The sequence below is a fragment of the Condylura cristata genome, unplaced genomic scaffold, assembly GCF_000260355.1.
Source record: "Condylura cristata isolate star-nosed mole 26May11 unplaced genomic scaffold, ConCri1.0 scaffold00006, whole genome shotgun sequence".
NCBI classification, from domain to species: Eukaryota; Metazoa; Chordata; class Mammalia; order Eulipotyphla; family Talpidae; genus Condylura; species Condylura cristata.
The window spans coordinates 13,303,017-13,315,226 of record NW_004567107.1 but is presented as its reverse complement, the minus strand read 5'-3'; positions in this window follow the sequence as shown (position 1 = coordinate 13,315,226).

The following is a 12,210-nucleotide window of genomic DNA, read 5'->3' as shown; positions in this document are numbered from 1 at the left end:
GGCCCAGTGGTCATTGCAGCCTGACTGAGTGCTCCAATGATTAATATTGATAATATTAATTACTATTCAGCTTTTATATGATGGCCAGACAACCTCTAAGTTCTGACGCATATTTTTCTTAGTAGTTAAAGGAAGCAAGCTCCTTGTGGTTAGTCCTCATCTGGCAGATTCTAGCTGTATGACTTCAGTGTCTAATGATGGTGAAGTTTGCAGCATGATGTCTAGCTTACAGAGTTGTCATTTGCATGATACTAAGGAGGTGGACAGGAAGAGGATTTGTTTGAGCCAGGTCCCAAATGGCCATTTCTCAGGTCTGCTCTAGAGGCCAGCTCACATCACTCCTCAGCCTGTGATTCATTCCTATAATGGCATGTGACTTAAAAGAAAGAAAGAAGAGTGAAAGTAAGAGAGAAGGGAGGAAGGGAAGGAGAAAACAGAGGGGTAATAAAGAAAAAGAGAAATGAAGGGAAAAGGAAGGGAAGAAAAAAGGAAGGAGACAGAGGGAGGGGAAAAGGAAGGAGAGAAGTTTGAGTACGGTGGCTTCCCTGTCTGGCATTTTTTTACATCTCAATGCAGGCACCCACTGTACGGTTCTCTTGCCATCAAAATAATAGTTAGCCACCTTGGTAACAACAACAACAAGAAACATATTTATAGCAGAGGATGATGCCCGAGCAGGCAGAATGGGAGTTATGTGAATGGGCAAAGATAGTACCCAAGTCAGGTACATTTACAAGTGGGATGTCTTGGTTTCTTTTCCTCTTGCCTGGAAGAGCAGACAGAAAATGACAGCTAAAATCAAGAAATTATATATTTATTGGTGTCAAATTGTAATTTTCCAACTAACCTTCCCTAGTTCCTCAGGAGTCTGAAATTTAAAAATGAAAAAAAAAAAAAATAGAGAGAGAGAGAGACAGAAAAGAAAGTTCCAATGAAAATAAAGAATGCTATTTCTCTTTTTCCCTTCTGAAATATCTGCTGAGGATGAATGATTCCACTTGGGTAGAACAGGAAGGACCCTTGGAACAAATGTCTGTGGTCGGAGTAGCTCCTTTAAAAGTCGTGTAACTTTCTGGGTATCATTCCATGGACTTTGTGCATTGGCAATAGGCTGGGTGTGGTGTGAAACACAGACACCCAATGCACTCACATCTCTGAGCACGTACTCTGGGCCAGGTGCAGTGCCAGGGACTTTAGTACACTATATCATCCATGCCTCACAAGAACACTTCGAAGTAGGTAATTCTAAGCCTATTACAGATGAGACCAAGTGAGGGTGGTGAGGTAATTTGCCCAGGGGTGTGTATCTTGTAAGTGACAGAGCCAGGAATTAAACCCATGCTTGTCCTGCTCCAAAGTCTGTTTCCCAAACACAGACTTTCTTCAATCCTTCCACCCTGCTTGGCCAGAGAGGGAATTTACATTAGAGTGCAAACCTAAGTAGCTGCTTTTGTAGGTACATGTTGTGCAGGCATATTGGGTATACTGGGTTTTATAACCACATTCTGAAGTGTAAAAGGAATTTTTATTTCAATCCCTCAGGTGGTGAAGCTGAGGTACAGATTGATCAAGTGTTTGTCTGAAGGATACTGGCTGGACAGTCCTGGTAAGACTTAGGAATCAGAAAACATAACCAAGAATTGAGGCTTTTTCAACTGTGTGTTGATTCAATGAGATGAAGCTTAGCATTGCCCACTGTCTTAGCAAACACACTAAACATTCTCTTTATGATTTTGTCATCATCATAGTTTATTGTCTAGAAACAATGGGAATCTCCATTGACCAGCAAGATGAAGTATGTGCATGAATGAAGGTGTCTCTAAGAACCCCTGATTCATCACCCCTATTCTTTTGTACTGTCCATCAATAACTGGATCCTTCTGAGCTTCCAGCTCTGTTTCACTTGCCTCGATGGGAGGTCCCAAATTTCAAATGAATAGAAGAGAAAGTAGTTTGTCAGCTTGAAAATAAGCTGTGTAGCTAATTCATCTCTAAGTAATTTCTTCTTTTTTAATTACAAAAATTCAATTTATTAATTGTTTAATTATTATTTTTGTTAATGAAGGCAAACATTCTAAACAAAGCAAAGTCCCCTTGACCCATTCCTGCTTACCTGCCCTGGGTTTTCCCAACACTTTCCCCCATGGTTGATCCAAAGAGTGCTATCCCAGCCCATTTCTACACACTTGGTCTTTTGGTTATTTGATACTTTTCCACTGAAGTAGGAGACTGAGTTATTAAAGGTGATGCTCAGAACCCAAAATGCCTCAGTTTGAGTTGTCACTCTATCTTACCCTCCGTGTAGATGACTTGTTTATCTTTTTGGCCTCTTGGTTTCTTGCTTTCTAAAGTGAGCACTCTAATGGTACATGATTCTGGATCTTGTTGCAAGGCTGCTGCAGCCAACATGTTCATTGTGTCTGCACTCCCGCCACTCACTGGTGTTTGTCAGTGTTACAATTAGATGGACAAGTGTGTGAAGACACAAATCTCTAGCCTTCGCCTAGTGCCTATCAGCCAACAATGACTAGTACATATTTCTTGTTTCAGGAAGAGAATGTTACATTTATTTTTACTTGGTGATGCTACTGAGGGGTGAGAAAAGCTTAATAGAAAGACTACTAAAGTAAGAGTAACTTGTACTACTTTAGCATTTACTCTACTCCAGACAAGGCCATATGCTTGGTGTGTGTTGACTCATTTTACCCTCACTGAAACTGAGACATGGGCAGAGTAAGTCTCCTGCACAGGGTCACACAATCATCATTCAAACCCAGCAAGTGTAGATATGGGCATCCTCTCTTCCCTGCATTCCTGCCTCTCTCCACAAAGGGCTTATTAACTGGATTTTCCTGAAGACATTGGGTGATTAGACCAGTTGCACTCACCCAATAGTTTCCCAACTTATCATTCTGGGCTGACAGTGCTTGTTCCTTTTCTGTCTCAATACTGATGATGACGCAGCACATGAAAACAAGCTAATATATCTTTGGAATCATGTGAGCAGAGTGGTCCAAACAGCTTAAGAAATATCTTGAGATTCTGTAGTTGGTTAAAACCTGGCTGGAAAGGTGAGGCTGCTGTCCTGAAAACGCTCCTAGCCTGAGAGCTCATTTGCTTCAAGAGCTAGCCCATCTTTGTGAAGTGTATAAAATAGCAAAGTGGAATGACTCCAGCCTGCTGATGAGAACCAGCGAGAAACTGACTGGGAAGGACTTCTCAGGGGCATGCCACTGGGGACCTTTATTTCTCAATTAGTAAGTCCCATTGGAATCAAGATAATAATATCAACCCTCTGAAATCGAACATGAGTGATCACAGACAGCAGCTAATCAAAAAATGCCTAGGCTCCAGAGAACAGAGAGGATAGGTGTCCTCTAGCACAGCTATACCAGAATGTATCAGTTGGCTTTCAGACCAGGTAGTCTTCTACTTTCAAAGCTTTGACAGACTTTCCAAAGGAAAGTAAAGGGCTTGTCAAAGGCAGTGTAGGAAGTGAGTGGCAGAAGCAAGAACATAACCTGGTCTTTGGATCCTACAAGAGTTCCTCATCAGACTCGTCTTCCTCATGGTCCATATTGAACACACACAGGTCAGGAACAGAGGCACATGGAACTGGGTCATTTCTCAGCACGACACTGCATAGTAAGTTCCAAAGCCCCTTTCTTCACAGGAGCTCGAAGTTTCCCCCATTGTCACTGTCTCAGTCTACTGCTGTTATTGCTACAAGGACAGTGTCATTATTTAGTCATTGTTTGAGATTAGTGCTCTCCTATGTGACCCAAGTCACTGGTGGCCTGTTACTCTCCCAGAACTGAGTGAGGTTCTTTCTCTGTTCATTTCCCTCATGTTGCCCACGGGCTTTAATGTGGCAGGCTAGCTACTGCTGCTTTTCTGTGTCCATGAGTTCATGGACAGACGTAGGACACTGCTCACTCAACTTCCAATGATCTGGAAGCAGCTTTCCAAGTTCTCATTGTTGTGGTTCATCCTGAAGAGTGAGAACATAGGTTTTGGAAGCAGGCGTATCTGTCTCTTGGTTGTTACAAATTCACAAGTTCTCTAAAGCTCTCTTTCTCCTCTGCAAAGTGAGGATAGACATACTACCTGCCTCATGGGGTTGTTACAATGATTAAATGATCTAATGCATCACAACTCACCCCCCAAGAAGCATACAAGAAATTTCAATAATTAGTGATGAAATTTTGAGAGTAAAAAGCCATGCTGGCCAGATGTTGGTCCAAACCAGGCATGTAACTGATAATTGATAAATAATTGTTGAATGAGTAAATGAATTACCATCATCTGCAATACAGCATGATAGGAGAAGGGATTTTGGTTTGGGAGCCAGAGCGCCATGGAATCCTCACTTTGGAATGGTTTGAATATGAGATGTTGGAAGAAAACCTTCGCCTCTGAGATTTATTTTATTTTTCTAAAGATTTGTTTGTTTATGCATACAGAGCTGGAGTACAGGCCTGAGGTACAGAGGCAGTGAGAGGATTCACCAGAGACAGAGTGGGGAACAGAACAGACAGACAGACGAAGTACATTGCTGAAGGGGTCAGCGGGTGAGACAGGAGAGATGGGTCACCTCCCTGGCCAGGGATCAAACTCACACTGAAGCAGATGTGCTAGTTTGCAGTGCTGCATCCTAACCTGCTGCACCACAAAGGAGGGTCCACACCTCTGAGATTTCATTAGCAAACTGGGAGTGCTAGATTTAGCAGGCTGTGACATGCTTTCTACTTAAAAATATATATGTGGCACCATTATATGGTACAGCACATACTAACATCCTCCCTACCAGCTGTTGAGGTCAGGTTCACTGGCACAACAATGTGGGTAGCAGTCCCAGCTATGTAGCATAGTGCTGGCTGGATGGCCTGGAAATCAGCCCTGAGTTTCAGAGAAGGGCAGGCTCTATCCTGAGTGGTGGAGGGCATGAGGAAGGTTTCCTATACAAGTCAGGACTTTCTTCAGGGGAGCACTGAGATTTCGAGGACTCACGTGAGAGTGAGATGAAAGAAGCCACACATAGCTGGGAGTTATAGTGATCCCAAAGTTCACCAAATGTCCATCAAGCTTATAGCCTACATAAACTTTGGAAGGTTATTAATCTATGGGGCACCTCAAAAGGAAGATGACCGAGATTAATCTTCAGTTTAAAGACTGACAAGATACGGAAGATAGAAATATAAATCTGGGCCCTCCCTGGTGGCGCAGAGGGTTAAAGTGCAGCACTGCAAGGGAGCTGCAGCAGCTTCAGTGTGAGTTCAATCCCCGGCCCTGAGGTGGCCCTCATTGCACAGCAGACTTCTCCTGTCTCATCTGCTGCTCCCCTCATCAGTGTACTTTGTTGATCTGCCTACTCTGCACCCCACTCTGTCTCTGGTAAATCTCTCACTGCCCCTGTACCTCTGGCCTGTACCCCAGTTCTGTATGCATCAATAAATAAATCTTTTTTTTAATGTTTTTAAAAATGTAAATCTGACAGTAGTGGTGAGGAGACAATAGCCCAAGAAGCCTCTGGAAATTATTTCTTGTGTTTAATAAAGAATAATGTTACGGAGAAGGTAATATTGGCACTAAACTGGAGAAAAGCTCATAGGTTTGGCCATATAGTGTCAAAGTAGCTGATTTAGGGTAAATTGCTCCTTCTTTCTGAACTTGAATTTCCTCGTCTTTTAAAATAAACAGAGCAAACCCAACCTAATCGAATTGTGGGAATATGTGCCTGCTGGTTCATGCCTGGCATACCGAAGGAGCTCCGCACATCCTGTCATTCTGAATTGGTATAGATCGAGCTCACTAGCAAGCATCGCTAGAGTAGTTTCCCATGGAAAGGTTCTTCACTGAAAAACAATTAATTGTATGCCTTCGATCTCAGTTGATAAGAAAGTGGCCAACTGGACAGTGATTGTGCAATTTCTGAAAAATCAGAATTGAAAACATTGTCCACTACGTGACTCAAAACCTCTTCTCAAATCAGTCACAGCCTACATTTGTCCTGACATGAAATGGAAGAGGTTGTCAAACATTTTCATTGTCATTCAACACAGCACAGGTGAAGCACAGCAAGTGAAAAGTGCCCTCCTGTTGTCTGTTTCTGATTTGTCACAAAGCTTCCTCTTCCACAAGGTTTGATGTAATTTTGTTGGTTCCAATTTAAAACAATAAAAAGATTAAAGGGAGATTAGAAGCAGGTTAGCCAAGCAGTTAAGAATGCGGACTTTGGAATCTACTGACTAGAGAGTTAGATTTGGGTTCAAATGTGTCATGGAATCCAACCAACTTTATGGAGCTTCTTTAAAAAAGAAAAGAGTAAAACCTGCAAAGCTGTGATAATAAGAGAAATGGCTTATTATAACTTTGAGAATTAAGTGAAATACTAAAAGGAACCACTAGAGCTAGCCACTATTGGTTATAACTCATTGCTAAATATTATTTTAATAAAGTAAAAATAAGATATAGGATTCATAAAATTGTAAGTGCTGTCACAAATAAAAAAATGCAGTGTCATCTTCAATTAAAAATTAAGAAATGCTAAGATGATTCTAAGTGAAATAAGTCAGAATGAGAAAAACAAATACTAGATGGTGTCCCTTCTAAGCGGGAAATAGAGAAACAAAGCGAAGGATTAGGAAAAATTAACAAACCCTAGAATTCTAACTGTAGAATTGAGGTTACCATTGGGAGGAGGGGAGAGCAAAGTGTAGAGGGAGCCCAGTGGCCTGTGGCTGAGGGTCTACAGCAGCTTGGTGTTAGGTGTGTTGTGATCACAGACACCTGGAGGGTGCAGGCCTGTGCTTCTAACTCAGGTACATTATTGTAAATAAGGTCCCCTCAGTTAAAAAATAAGAAAATGGAATTACAGGCAGAAAAGTGCTGAGCAACTCAGATATGAGTTAAACTTACCTCCTAGTACAGTGAATAGAAAAGCGAAGCACGCAGCACATGTGTCACACATAGTAGGTACTCAGTAGGGAAGGCTTGTTACTGTCGCTGGCCTGATTCCAACAACTGACAGGTCCAGCATGTATTTTCCATGACTCTATGAGCTGTTACTGTGTGTCAAGCAAGTAAAGATGCTAAAGTAGCTCAACACCCACCGACAAGGTACTAGTCACTGCACCTGATATCCATCAGCGCACGGCATCTTCTGGGAAGCCCGTGAAATCTATAAAAGTGAAAATCATGATTCAAAAGGCTAAGTGATTCTTTCTAGCCCCTGGAGCTAAAGCACTGAGCACTGATCCAGATTGGCCAGCTTCTTTATTCCTGAGCATCTGTGATTCATTTTCTTCTCTCCCATAAAATGGGATGAGCAGCGGACCTCTTGTGTAGGTTTGTTGTGAGGATTAGATGGGATTATTCCTGTGAAAAGCATTTAGATTTTACTTGGAACATAGTGCCTTCTCAATAAATGTAATGCTCAATAAATGGAAGCTGCTATTAAAACAGTTATTAACTTATTGGCAAAGATGGGATTTAAGTCCAATTGCTCTTTTTCCAATGTCCACATTCTTTCTAATGACCCTCTCTTGAGTGGCCAATGGGTACAGCTGTCAGAGAATCCACAAGTGCATCATCTGGGAAAGGGAAAACTGGAAAAGTGAAAAGATTATTTATTAAGAGCTTAACATGCTCATAGCCCTGGGCACTACACTGTGCTCAGCATCAGAGGAAAAACGGAAGCTAAATATATAGCTCGCATTTCTTCTCCCTTCCTTCCCTCCATACCACCCTTTCACCTCCATCCACCCAGCAACTATATACACATATATACACATATTTGTGGAAACACAAATATGAGGCAACAGAACCTCTGTCTCACGTAGAAAGTGGAGGGGGCAGATAGGTCCCTGAGTGTGATAGGAAGCCCTGGAGAGGCCCATGGAAATTTAGAGCAAGTTCTACGAGAGCCCAGAGGAGGGAGCACTTGAGGTTGGTGGGGGAGGAATGTGATGACAGAACTGGTCCTTGAAGGTCCTTGCCTTGAAATTTCTAATCTTGGAGGACTAAGTTAAACAGGAAGCTAAAAGAAGGCAAGATCCTATCTCATCCATTTTCAGATTCCACCAGACAGATAAGGCTTGCCTGGGGATTCTGAGAAGAATATACTTGAAGAAAGGAGTAGATGTAGCTCGGCTCTCGATAAGAGTTTAGGAAGGTCCAAAGGGTCATACACTTAGATCCCAGGGAAGGAAAAGAGAGGGGACAGATGTACTAAGCACCTACTTGTATTGTACACGATCCTCTAGACAACACCAAGATAAAGTCACAGACTCAACAAGGTTAAATACTTTGCCAAAGATCAGAGAACTAACTGGGAAGTGTATCAGGCTGTATGCACTCCCTCCTTCTCAGTCTGCAGGGCTGCACTGGGCTATTACTGTCCCAGCTTCCAGGGAACCGTACTCCCTCCCTGGAAAAACATTTTGCTTTGTTTATTACCAAATGAAATAAATTTTGAGGGAGTATATCTTAGAATATAGTGTAGAATAGTGTAGAAACAGAAGTATTTTTGTCTTAAAAACTACTTTTGTAGGACATAACTTAAAAAAGCAGATTTTTAGGACAAAAATCCCAGAAAAACGGGACTCCATGGAGGTGGGAGAGAATTAAGCAAATATGGAATAATTCGACAAGCATAATTGCTAAACTCGTAGAATGGAGGTTCTATTTCCCTTCAGATTAGGAAATGATTTAAGAAATCTTCAACACCTGTTCATTTTCCATGAAAGCCAACTAAAGTCAAAGATCCCACACATAGGAGAATAAGAAACCAGGTCTCCTAGTGTTCAGTTGATTGCTATTTATTTATTTATTTATTTATTTATTTATTTATTTATTCATATAGAACTGGGGTACAGGTCAGAGATGCAGAGGGTGAAAGGATTCACCAGAGACAGAGAGGGGAGCAGAACAGGCAGATCTATGAAGTACACCGCTGAGGGTAGCGGCAGGCGGATCAGGAGAGGTCTGCCTCCCCATGTGGATCCTCCTCTGGGGCAGGCGGGGATCGAACCCATGAGGAAGTGGCTTAAGCTTCTTAGTGCTGTGCTTTAACCCACTGCACCACCAGGGAGGGCCGTTGATTGCTCTTTTACCACCAGTGGTGAAAGGCGAGGGGACAGATCACAAAAGATCAAGGGATGGGGTGAAATAGGGATAGGAGCATATGCGATATTATTTATGACATTAAATAAGACCATTGCACATAGACTAATAGTGGGTCATGAACCAAGAGTTGTAATTCACTCTGTTTTATTTACTCAATTAAAAACAAACAGGTCACACATACATAAAGAGAAAGCACAGCTGGCTTTTAGACAGGTGGAATCAAATAATAACTACGTGTTCTATGAAGACCAGGGGAGGCTTTGCCAATCGCTCCTGACTCCTTTAAGAACTGCGGTCAAGCAACTCAAGAAGCTCTGAGACAAGGGTCTCTGTCTCCTTGTTCTACCTGTGACAGGTGAGACATACAAATTAACCTCCTAGAATTTTATCTTTAAGATGTTAAGGAGCATTTCATCCTCCAAAACAAAAATAGAACAGATGACATTTATAAAGCATTTTTTAGAGTTTCCAAAGCATTATACCCCAATGTGTATTTTATTCTCAAAATTAATTTGCAAATAAATACTCCCATTGTAAATGAAGCAGAGGGCAAGGAAGTAGAGGGCCAGTGAAGTAGGAGATTCACTTGGGGGATAGCTCTGAGCTCTGTGTTGGGTTGAATGGGGGTGTAGCAGTAAACCCTCATGTTCTGACATTTTGTGGAAAAGTTTACAAAGTTCCAAAAGTGTAGGAGACTTGAAAGTGGTACATACAGTGACTTAGAAGTTCCTGCAGGAAATGCAGTTTCCAAGTGCTGAAGTGCCACACTGCCCTGAATTAGTTGGTAGTCACGTTCCAATCTCCCTTGGGGAAAAAGGGGCTTTGTCAGATAGAATTTGTGCAGTTCAAAACAGGTCTTCTATTGTTGTTGCTGTTGTGAATGCCAACGTCATGACTTTTATAGATGACTTGAAGTCGCAAAAAGTGAAAGCTTCACTCAGGCAAGATTCCTTAGCCACGGCATTGAGCATCGAAGATCCTCCTTTCAGCCAGTCTCTGGAAACACATTTAGGATAGAATACCATTTTTATTTTACAACTGGAGAAACTGAGTTCAAATATTCTTGGCCTAAGATTCTACAGCAAGTTCTTCCCAAACCAAGCAGCTCTGAATCTAGATCTCCTGTTTTCAGAATGGCGCCATAATCCCTGCATACCACATTCCGGCTTTTATAGAGGGGATGTCTGAGTCATTTGCTCATTCTACAAATCTGCATACTTTCACCAACAAATATTCTCTACTGGTGTTCACTCTGCCTGAAGCATGCAGGAACCATCCCAACTCTTGGGAAGGGTCTGGAGCAGCCCTGAAGACAGCCCTGAAGACAGAGGGAGGGAAGTCAGTCAGTTTCACCCCAGACTTCCAGCACACCATTGGCAGGCAAGCCTCACCAGAGCATCTTCTTATCACTGCATTATTTGAACAGGCTAGTAACTAATAATTTGTAATCCACCACTGCTAACTCATTTTGACTTATTAAATACTTGGAGGGGGGAAAAAGAACAGTTTTGCCATAAGGGGGAGCTTTTGAGTTCTATAAAGTGGGAAAGAAAAGAACAAAAATATATTGCATATATGTCCCAGTTGAAAACATGTCTACAAAGCAGCTAATAGTCATTTCCTTACCTGTGATTTGAACAATGTCAGAAGACCTGTATTTCTTAGGTAGAAAAAAAGAGACCAATTTCTAAACATTTTTCTTTCTTTCTTTTATATATATGAAACTAAAGCAATTTCTAACAACCAGCAGAATATTTTTTAAGAGTATTCAGGAATATAAAGAAACCTAGTTGTGTTGAGTCTACAGCTTTGACAGGCAAATGCCTCGGAAACTGTCTTTTCTCTGTTTTCTTCAGCGATTCCTGGAGAAACAATATTTGGACTAAAGAGGGCAGAACCCGGGGCTCGGGGAAAGGGGACGACCTTCATCAGTGCATAACTTGAAGGAAATTCTAAGGGAGGAAGAAGAAAGGGATTAAAAGACAGGGAAGGAAAAAGAAATAGGGGAGAAGGGGACTGGGAGACAGGAGAAGGGGAGAGGGGGTAAAGAGGGGGAGAGGTGAAGGAAGGATGTAGAGACAGCATCAAAAATTCTGAGAATCAAGTTTCAAGACTTTCTGTACTATACAGAAGGATGAGGTTTACCAGCAAAGTGCAAAGGGTTCCTGAGGGAGATTTTTCTCTGGGGTGGGGGGTGGGGGATATTATTATTATTATTATTATTAATGTAAGGGGAGAGGGGGTGAATGAGGGGGGAAATAAGCAACTAAAACGAGAACAGGAATGTGTGTTTTGAACAGGAATGAGCAGAGCTGGAAGGACCGTAAGGGGGTGTGTACAGAATTTCATTAAATTGTTACTTTAAGATTGTCTTCTGAAAAAAAAAAAAAAGGAAAAGGAAAAGGAGGGGTGGAGAAGCGGAGGGAAGGAAAGGAGGCAAACGGCAAAGTGGAGGAAGGCTGGGTAGCTCGGCCTCTCCAAACTGATTGATTAGTCATGATCCCCGCAGTTTTAACAGGGACTCATTCAATTGGGAAGGTGGAGCGCTTGGGAGCAGATTAGCATACGCTTGTTTACTCATCTTCTGAGGGATTTTCCCCCCCTCTTTCCTTTCATTTTGTGAAGGAGGGAGGGGAGGGGGGACTTTGGGGGGGCGAAGGGGGCTGTGGCTTGTGTTATAAAGGACGCAAAAAATAAATAAATTAGAGCATCTTTTGGGGGGGCGAGAATTCAGCGGATCAGTGTCTTAGAGGAGCTTTTTTTTTTTTTTAGAACGAGAATTCATATAAAATAAAATGAAATAAAACAAGGAGGAAGGCAACCAGCTGTTGGGGGGGGGGTAAGGCAGATAAAGGAGCGGGGGGAGAAATTAATTGCCAACCAGGAGGAACTGGGCTATATTTTTCAAAGGTGGGGGGAGTGGAGCACACACCTTGAGGAGGAAAGCGAGAAGGAAAAGAAAAAAGCAAGTGGAAGGGGGGGCTCGCCCAAGAAGGGTGAAGAAGCGAAGAAAGTCGAGGCGCTGAGGCTCCCAAAGCTGGCAGCTCCGGGCGGCGGTGCCGGGGCGAAGGGGGGGCGGGGGGG